Raw genomic sequence first — 9,200 nt, forward strand, 5'->3', positions numbered from 1 at the left:
ATTTTTATAACAGAACCTTAATTTTTTTGGTGGGAAATTATTATCCATTGCCCTATGGTGAGTTTACATTTTGAAATTATCTGCCTCACCCATCATATGGTTCACGAGCCGCCACTGATTTCAATCGTGGTTTGAAATGTTTGTTATTGTGTGTATGTGTGTATTAGTAAAAGAAGAGGAAACAGTCTGCTGAAAATAGTTAAAACGTAAATTGTAACGTGTTGTCCAAACTTTGAACGCAAACTTCAACTAAAATATTTACGATTAAAATGTTTCACGGGAATAAAAGAGTTATTAAATTCCATAATTGATGATAATGAGCTACACACGATGTCATGCATTGGTAATGGCTAGTCCAACTGCCAGTAATAAACGCACTTCCACTATGAAATTTTCCATCCAGGAGAAGTATTACTTGATATATTATGTGAACAACATTATATACTTGTGTCATAATACATGTCATGAATTCAAATATAACCCGGTGCGGGATCGTTCCTATAACAGTTTATCTTTTGGAAATATTGTTAACTATAGTTGTTGGCGCGGCAAGTGTCCAATAATAATATAGGGCTGGCTTGTTCGCCGGTTAAATAAATATTATAAATAATAACAGACAATTGCAATAAAAATAATGTAATTGGTTACCTGGCCGGCACAACAATAAATAAATGAGTAAATCAAAAAAAAAAAAAAAATGGTAACTAAATTTAACTTATAATAACATAATAATATATAAACAATAAAATAATAATATACTATTAATGGAGTGTATAATAATAAAATGGTAACAATACAATATAGGTTGGCCCTACAGCAGCACAGCTACAAAATTACATTTAAACAATATGTGGCCCAACACGACACACAAATAAATATATAAATAAATCAATGTGTGTGGCCCACACGGCGCACACTAATATCAATCAATAATTGTATAATAATAATTTGCCCTTGAAGGCTAGGCCCGTCGGCCTTTACACACTTAAACGAAAAACAAATGTGGTTGACCAATATACACGTGTGACTATGTTAAATGGCTGATTGCATCCACGCGACCACACCAACCCTGTGACTAGACAATTTCCTACGAAGGCACATCCGCAGTGTATAGATGAAAATAAGTCACAGAATTGGTACGTGCGACCACCCAAGTACAGTCACCAACAAAGATAGAAGGTCTACAGCGCTGACGAAGACAATACGATGATAACTACGTTAATCACATTGGCTATTGGTAAGTGACCACCCTAGAATACGGTACTATAAACGAAAGGCAATACTAATTGCGCAAAACGCCACTAACCAAACGGCCGACACGATAGACACGAAAACACAGAAAACGTGGTTTTACGAAAATGGCTGTAGACCAACACACGAACACTTGAATGAAAAAGTTGATATGCGCACCCCGACGAACACGAACAGAGAGAGAATCGGTGCCGACGACATTCACCATGAAGGCTATGCCGCCGGACACCACAAAATAAAGATAAATGTCTTAGTGCCACCACACTAAACCAAAAACATGAGAACTTATGAAACTTTGTAGCACTGAGAACATGACATGAAATTTACACGAAACATAACCGGAAAAACTTTGAAAACGTGGAATAACGGACACATTTACGCGCGACGATAACAACGCGATTACGTACCCGGCCGGTCGCACACGGAGGCTTATCACCACCGCCGACGATGGCTGCGGATACGCAACGCACCGCTATGCATCGCACGAAAATGGTAACATTCATTTCAACAACCATAGATAGTAACGATCTCACGCGCGATAAGAATCGATACGAACAAATATACAAACATGCTATTAAAAAGGCGTATTGGCACGAACAATAGTTATATTATTGACATAAACAATATATCTTTTTCTATTTTTGTTTGTATTAATGCAAGTGATATAAATTACAATATGTTACCACTAAATCCAATTTAGAAAGACATTAAATCCTACTGCCACGATTCCGGAAAGAATTCTTACGATTTTTTCTTGTAAAGTTAATTTCATTAGATATTTAAAAAAACATTTTCATACACCTGAATATTACAAAAATCCAGTAGCATAACCAGGATTTTAATATGGAGGGGGCCAAACCCAAAATACTAAAAAAAACATAATCAACAATTAACAATAAGTTTGTTAATATAGTAATTTTTATATTTAGTTTATCGTATTTAATATATTTTATTTCATTATAATTATATTTCAATTTATTAGTTTAATTATTTTAACTAATCTAACAATAAAAGACGTTGATGAGATTTTGAAAAAAAATGTTTTCATTATTTATTTCTACCAAAAATCAAAACAAACAATTGGTTGTAGTTAACGCAAGTTTCTTTTTTTGTTCATAACAGTTTTCTTTTGAATTGAGGACCCCAAATCAAGAAGGCCTCGGTGCATCGTACCTACTGCACCTACTGCATCACTGCTACGTCGCTATGTAACACGATTATTGATTAATAATTTAACGATAAAACAATAAGTATTAGTATGCAAATTACCAAGTCAATAATAATATTATCGATTTCATTTTTGACTTTTTCAATATAATCTTTGTGGCCTTTAATCAAAACTTTACTAGAATTGGAATAAACTTGTGGAAATGTAACAGTAACTACATTATATTTCTCACTTATCTGGTTTATTACTTTAGCGTTGTAGATAACAAAATGATAACAATTTCTTCAATCTTACGTTTCGCCTCTTTAACATTTATTTTATCACCTTTTATGATGATAGCACTACTGCTAGAAGCTATTTTTGGAAATGTTATAGATACTCCATTGTAATCATTAATAATTTGATTGATAATTTCACCACGTCTTGTAACAAAGTAATAATGATGCTTTGGATCAACATTTACTACAGTTCGAATAGTATTTTTCTAAATCAAAATTGTTAATGATTATATGGTGTAATTATTTAGTTGTATTTAGGTACATCAATGATTATTTTAATTGTTTTATCTTAAGTTATTTAATTTTATATGACTTATATATCAATAGTTCATTATTGTAAAGAAAACTATGAACAATTATGTAAATATAACCTCAATACAATTTCAATAAAAAATAGACAGGTTAGTTTAATACACGTGCATTTGTATTTAATTATATATACTAAAACTTTAGCCTAGTCTAAAAGTCTATGTTTAGCAAGAGCAGCATCTGCTTTACTATCACTAATCACAACTCTATCTCCAGCACCAAGTTTAGGAAATTCAATCTTAACATCACCACATTATTTTTCCAATTTGTGTAAACATTCTTTTTGATTGATCACTTAAGTGCCATGATATTTTTCATTGATTTCTACATGTTTTTCAATGACATTACCAATATCGGTTATCATAACTTCAAATTTTGCTTTTACTTTATTAACATTCTCTTTTTTACCAACAATAGTTATATTTTCATTAGCGGACTTAGTTTCAGGCGGGAAAATTATTCATGTGTTCGTTAAATAGCTGATCTAGAATCCAAGTATAAAATCATAAATAAACACATTATACCATTGTACTAAATTATTTTAACAACATACCTACCTTTTTAACATTGACCCATTTCTACCAATTAAATATTTATAAAAATTCGGATTTTCTTTCAAATCAAACACATATTTATGAACTTCATCAACCATTGTCTGAATTTGTGTAATAACATTTTTAACATTATCTTCAGGTCCTTTGATAACTATAGTCTATGAATTAAATTTTAGCTTTAAAATAACTATTTACTATTTTTTAATAGGTTTTATCATTTGGGAAATTTTCTTGAAAATGTACTTATTGTATTAGGGGAGGAGAAGCAGTTTTTTCTCCTGAGACAATTGTCCCCTGCTCAAAGAGAGAAACTGCCAGAGGCCAAGTTCAAATGGATGTCTGAGCGTATATCCACGTTTAATAACTTATACAATTGGTTAAATTGTCATTTTAATTTATAAGTTTAATAAATAAGTATATTTTTACATTATCTCCTTTAACAGTTGGTAAATTCAATGTCACATTACCACCACAATCTTCTTTTATAGATTGAATGAATTTATTCCCATGATTTACAATGACATTTCTAATTTTAACATTTCCCAACACCATTTCCTTTGTTATTATGTCTCCCTAAAAATACATGATTGATAAATTAATAATAAAATTGAAAAATAAATAATCTTTAATAATCCAAAAAAAAAAAAACCAACTATTTCATTTTGTACTTCTTTAATCATATCATGAGCAATTAAAACTTTTCTTTTATTTCCCATGACTTTAATAACATCGCTATTGTCTCCTTCACGTGGTAAAAAAATTCTCTTATCAGTCTCTTCTCAAATCTAGAAAAATAAATTATATAAATAACAATATTTCTAAGTGTCGCATCACACTACCGTGGTTGCACCGTGCAGTATCTTTCGTTAATATCATCTCATGTGTATTTGTGGAACGTGACACATTTGAGTGTTTCCACCGTGTTCTACCGCTAGCCGCTGCACAACGCCGTTGAGTGTCGCGGTTTGACGGCAGCGACGCTAGAACTATTTTTGACCGCTCAAAATAAAAACCCATGATTTTTAATCACATGCACCACATAACAGCGGTAGCAACGCGCGTTTTCACAGTATAAAATAAATATTAAAAATTTATTCAAAATGAGTTTTTTCGACACTGAACTTTTTATTGTGGAAGTCGAAAAGAAGAGTGCCTTTGGAAAAATAATTCCAAAGAGTTTATAGTAGATCGCTATGTTAAAGCAAAAGCCGGGGCCAAAATTGCTTCAGCCATGTATGATGAATGGAAAAGTTATAACGGTTAATTACTATCAATTATAATGGAAATCAAACTTACTTTTGATCTTCTTACTTCTGATGAAGGATGAACTTTAATAAAAATCAAACTTACTTTTGATCTTCTTACTTCTGATGAAGGACGAACTTTAATAAAAATCGAACTTACTGGTGATATTATAATTTATATAATAATATATTATAATCACTATGCACAACCCACGTGGACAATGAAAATTGTACAACTGAGAACGTTAAACCGTGTTGAACCGCTTTTAATGTGACACGTATTTACCATGCAGTGGTTAGCTACTGCGCGGTGCAACCGGTGTGACGCGAAACTAAAGGTAGAATCACAAAAGTTAATAAATAATAATTACCTTTTTAATAAATACTGCTCTTTTTCCAGCATTAAGTTAGTGAAATTGTTTAAAAATAGGAATTTCCAACACATAGCTGGTTTCATCCAATACTTCGGCCGATTCAGCTAATGATTTAAATGCTTTTTTTACATCATCATTCAATCCTCGTATTTTAACTAAATTATTTCTAGCCTCGACTAAAATATCGAATCAAATACCTATTATTTATTAATGGACAAAATACAAAAAACAAATATATTAATACTATTAATACTATTAATTACCTGGACTTTGGGGAATATAATTTGAACATTAAATATTTTCTGAAGTTCTCGAACTTTTTCACCCTTAACTCCAATTAATCGCTCCATGGTAACGTTGATCATTTGTTATTTCTTTTTCAATTTTATTTTTTAACTTCAATATAATTTCCTCTAATTCCTAACATCAATTTTAATTATTACAAAATTACGAAAGAAATGATTTGATAGAAATTTGTTAAAATACCCGATTTCGTTAATACATAATACTTGTAAATTTTTTTCTAAAAAAAAAAAAAAACATATCAGAAATCTTTTAAAAACTTTTAAACCTATAATATTAAAATTAAAAGTTCATTACATTTTTATCGAGTTATATCAAAATTCAATATTAAAATCCTCATTAATTTATTTTTTACTTTATAGTATAGTAAAAATTATCGACATTTTAATTTAGAAATCGTAAAATTTTCAAATTTTTATTAAAAGATTTAATTTTAATTTAATTAATAAAATCAATAAACTAGTACGGCCATAATTAACTACTTTAAAAATAGATATTATCTGTTTTGTCAATTTTTCTCCTACCTATTCATTCCAGGCATTCTTTTCGAAAATTAATTTACTTAAATGTGTTAGACTAAAATTCTGATTCATTAAAATATATTTTTGATACATACTTGAACTACTTTTTTCGTGGAATCCTTTGTTCCACTAATATAGATTATGTCAGACGAATTTTTCATACACGGTATTTGAACACGTGCTCCTGTACGTTTTTCAATACTTTTAAGATTTTGTCCTTGTTTGCCCAATAACTTACTTCGGTGTTCTTTTGGAAACTATGTAGTATTAGTTTTAATCTGAAATTTTAATGGTTTAGTTAAAATTGCTAAAAAAAATATTTTTTTATTTATTTATCCGTAAAAAACTATAAAATAACAAATGATTTATCAAACATTTTACATTATTATGCACATTTATGTATTATAATATTTATAAATAATCATAATAATAATAAATAATTCATAATTTCTACACAAAAATATAATATATATAATAAATATTATTTTTATAAGTTTATCTTATTAATTCCAACTTAATTAAAACTTATTTACTTGAGTTTGGTCGTTTGTAATAATCTTTTGTTTTGCTTGTTCAACATTAACTCTATTGCCACTGATTAGTGAAGTCAGGTCCATGGTTTTTGAAGTACAAATCTCCATTCCTATATTACATTCTTTCCAAATTTTTATATATACTTCCTTACTATTTTTTTGCTTTAATTTACTACTCCTGTTCCAATTTCGTTCTTGGGCAGATAATTACAATAGTAATTATCTACAAATTTTACAAAATAAAAGTTAAGATATTATTTTATTTTTATTCTAAATATAAATCAACAAAAACTTTTTAAACTATTATTATTCATACAAAAAATGTTATTTAAAATCATAATATGGATGTTCTTTAATATGTAAATTATCATTCTATAATTATTATGTTATTTTTTAATTTTTATTTAACTTTTAACACAAAATTATTATAGCTCAACAATTAAATCATATGATTAAGATAACAAAGTATGCATTTTAACATTAATATACAATAATCATATCATAAAATAATATTAGTAAATATAATAATTTGAGATAATTATAAAATAAGAGTTAATTTTGATTGACCAATTACAATTTACAAAAATTTACAATTAACGGATAACATATCAAGTGGTTAAAGATGTGATAATTTAAATGAATAAGGTAGAAAAGAATTTAGGCTTAGGAGTAAAGTGATTGAGTAGAAGAGCTGTAATAATAAAAAAAGGGAAAATATTAGATTTATTAATGTCAGAAGACCTGAAAAAAATTGGGAAAATGGTATATCGTCCATAGGGCTATTAGGTAATAGGATATTATTAGAACCAGTGACGGAGGCCCAAGAAGCTTTGGGAAGAGGTTTGATAAGAAGAGACGCGAGTACAATATTTTTATTTTGATGATAACAAGTGGGTTGTTTTGTGACGTTTGAAAAGTAATTTATGTTTAGGACAACCTTTATAGTTGGAAATATGATCTGTTTCAGGAATGATTTCCCCCACATTTAACACAGCATGAAGGATGAAGGATCACCATTATTTCCGGTATGATGATGGTAATAGTTAACATTGTGACTGTAGTTATGTCATTATAGATACCGAGGTGAATCACTATAAGTCTTATTGGGTAATTCAATTTAAATTTTTGTGTGCAACATTGATGATTCTTTAAGAATTTTTTTATCATTTGTATTTGGATTAATTTCAACAAAGAACAGCGGAAGCGTATGGCCATTTTGAATGACATTCGTAATTCTTTTGCTGGAATCTAATTCCAGTAATATATACAGGGTGTATCAAAAGTCTTCATCCGATTTCAGAATATTATATTTATATTAAAAATGAAGATATAAGGGTTAAATAAAGTAAAATATATTCTTAAAATAGTCAAGTTTTATTTACTTTGGTTACAAATGTTCAATATGACCCCCACCAGCCGCCCGACACACATCTATACGGTAATCAAATTCTTCCCAAACGTTGCTGATCAAATCTGGTGTCACGGCATTAACAGCATCTTTGATTCTGATTTTAAGCTCTTCCAAGTTTGTAGGTAATGGTGGTACATACACTTTATCTTTTATGTAGCCCCATAAAAAAAAATCACACACTGTGAGGTCAGGGGAACGTGGTGGCCAGGGATGAATCGCCAAATCGTCGTTTCCTTTACGCCCAATCCACCGCTGAGGGAGTTCACCGTTCAAATATCGGCGAACTTCTAACTTCCAGTGCGGCGGTGCTCCATCTTGTTGAAAAACAAACTCATCACTATCCGCTTGTAACTGTGAAAACAACCATGTTTGCAACGTGTTTAGATATGTGTTACCGTTACTGTGTTTTCTTCAAAAAAAATGGACCGTAAACTTTTTTACTGGAAATTGCACAGAAAACATTGATTTTTGGTGAATCTCTTTAATGCTCAACAGTTGCGTGTGGTTGCTCTAAAGCCCAAATCCTGACATTATGACGGTTGACTTTTCCACTTAGATGAAATGTGGCTTCGTCCGAAAAAACAATGCGTGAGATAAATGACTCATTTTCTTGTTTTTTCGGATATGAAATTGCAAAAATCAATCCTTTTTTGTTTGTCATCCGGTAGGAGGGCTTGTAACAGTTGTATTCGGTATGCCTTCAATGTCAAACGACGTCGTAGAACACGCCAAACGGTCGAATGTGGGAGATCTAGCTCTAGGCCTGCACGACGTGTAGACTTCTGTGGACTTCGAACAAAACTTTGTCGAACTCGCTCGATGTTTTCGTCAGAGGTACGAGGTCGACCTGAGCGTTTCTGTGCACACAGATAACCACTTTCTTGGAAAGTTTGGTGCCAACGTCGAATGCTTTGAGCAGTAGGAGCTTTAGTTCCATAAGTTCTTCGAAAATCACGTTGAATGGTTATCGCCGACTCGCACTTATTGAAACGTAAGACGCAAAATGCTTTCTGTTGCGGAGTCGCCATAACGAAATAAACTAACGATTCCTAGTTCACTAACCATTACGGTGCCAAATTCATCAACTAGATAACTTAAAATAAACTTGATTATCTAATCTTTCCATTAATACATTGGTCATTAACCTGTGATTAACCGTCGCCGAACTATATCAGTTCGTAATCGGATGAAGACTTTTGAAACACCATGTATAGTGACCTGATGTTTTTATATTGATGGTAAACAATAGATTCT

The 9,200-nt window shown here is 30.5% G+C and overlaps 1 pseudogene; it reads right to left on the minus strand.

The window, feature by feature from the left end:
* Positions 1 to 2,341: 2,341 nt before the first annotated feature.
* Positions 2,342 to 6,643, minus strand: LOC112692779 (annotated as a pseudogene).
* Positions 6,644 to 9,200: the final 2,557 nt, after the last annotated feature.

This window comes from Sipha flava, unplaced genomic scaffold, assembly GCF_003268045.1.
Source record: "Sipha flava isolate LNK unplaced genomic scaffold, YSA_version1 76_pilon_pilon, whole genome shotgun sequence".
Classification (NCBI taxonomy): Eukaryota; Metazoa; Arthropoda; class Insecta; order Hemiptera; family Aphididae; genus Sipha; species Sipha flava.